This window comes from Leguminivora glycinivorella, chromosome 4 (assembly GCF_023078275.1).
Source record: "Leguminivora glycinivorella isolate SPB_JAAS2020 chromosome 4, LegGlyc_1.1, whole genome shotgun sequence".
In the NCBI taxonomy this organism is placed as follows: domain Eukaryota; kingdom Metazoa; phylum Arthropoda; class Insecta; order Lepidoptera; family Tortricidae; genus Leguminivora; species Leguminivora glycinivorella.
The window spans coordinates 16,157,927-16,159,575 of record NC_062974.1 but is presented as its reverse complement, the minus strand read 5'-3'; the positions used below and the strand labels follow the sequence as shown (position 1 = coordinate 16,159,575).

The window sequence follows — 1,649 nt, the reverse complement described above, 5'->3', positions numbered from 1 at the left end:
TCATTTGGGCATTCTTGTTTTGGAATTTCACTGATCTGGGGCATTTCAACACGCTCCTAGATATCTATATTGTTTAACTTTTTCTATTGTTTGATCTTCAATTTTAAGGGTTGGTCTGGGCGATTTGAGAATGGGTCGTGACAAGACAACCCGAGCGACAATAATACTCTTGAGCCTTGTGTACAGGGCCCTAATTCCTGCCTAAGTGCGTTTTCACATTATCCGATCCGATATCGGATGTAGAACAGATATCCCATACATTAAGAAATCTTGCGATTTCTTGCATTGATATCCTTCAGACATCCGATATCTGATCGGATAATGCGAAAACGGACTAAATTGCAATCTCCATGTATGGCACAGATCGATATAGAATTTCAAAGTTTTATAGCCTATCAATAAAAAGAGTCATCCACGTTTCAAATTCACTTTATTACAGCACTAGAGACGGCACATTCAAAATAGCACACAATCTGCTAGGTCGGCAGCGCCGTCGCTGCCACCGCCAGGGTAGCAGGTCCATCCCGACGGCTCAGCAGATCTTGGTGCAGCATGTGTAGATGGTGATCTTGGGGCAGCCGCAACCGCAGCATCCTCCACAGCAGCCTCCGCAACACCTAGAAATTATAATCAGTTTAGTAAAATGTTGATAATTCCGTTAAGAGCTCGGGAGCTTTGCAAAGCTGTTATGGAGAAAGTGATTTAATATGGAGAATGGACGATGGAGAATGGGCAAGGTTTGTGAGCTCGATGTTCAGTCACCGAACTAAGCGATTATTTCTGCACCTTGTCATATTAAGGTCTTGTCAAAAGACATATGGTAGGTACCGAAGACTTCATAGCATTCTTATTTGAACGAAAACAAACTGAACGGCTACTGACGCTTTGTCCTAAACTAGCTTCACAATCCCTCTACTCCCCTCATCTAATTCCTCCACCTCATGGTGGAATTGGCTAGTGGTCTAGACGTGCTAGACCAATAGAACGGCAATTCCTAAAGTTCGCCTATTGGAGCATTTTGCAATAAGCTAAACTATGCTCGTCGACACTACTCTAACAATCTATAGGGTCATGCAGCACGCAACCAGACAGTCTAAGCAATGTTAAAAGAATCAGAACTTACATTTTCGTAGGGAAATGAACGAATAACCTTCACTAGCACAGAAGAACTTGTTACAGCAAACGCTGATATTTTCCTTAAAATATATGTTTTTTAAGTTTATTATAAAACTAATATACGTTTTTTTTCTTAGATTTTTGTGTTTTCGATAGGAAAGTTGGGTATATACTGAATTATGGTTGCGATTTGACTTACCATTATGACTTTTGAGCAGTTTGAATGTAGAAGAACTATTTCTGATTTCGAAATATTTATGTAAAGCCATGTCTACACTGTACCTTTTTATGCTTTTCATAGTTGTAGATCGTCACAAGAAGTAGGTATCAAATATTGGATTAAACATTAATTAATGCACAAAACGAAAATATATTTTACATTAAATCATTACATAAAAGTATGTCCTATAATTAAATACAGCATAATATTACAAAATAAAAACTAAACTAAAATTACACTAAAAATAAACGACGTACAAACTAATATTAAAAACAAACAACTTAAAAATATAAACAATTTAAACTAAAAAACC

General features: G+C 37.3%; 1 long non-coding RNA gene across 1 annotated transcript; it reads right to left on the bottom strand.

The window, feature by feature from the left end:
* Positions 1–413: 413 nt before the first annotated feature.
* Positions 414–1,398, bottom strand: LOC125225574. Its single transcript, XR_007176997.1, has 2 exons — positions 1,124–1,398; positions 414–617 (listed from the first exon to the last, which is right to left on the bottom strand). It is a non-coding gene; the product is annotated as an uncharacterized LOC125225574 (long non-coding RNA).
* Positions 1,399–1,649: the final 251 nt, after the last annotated feature.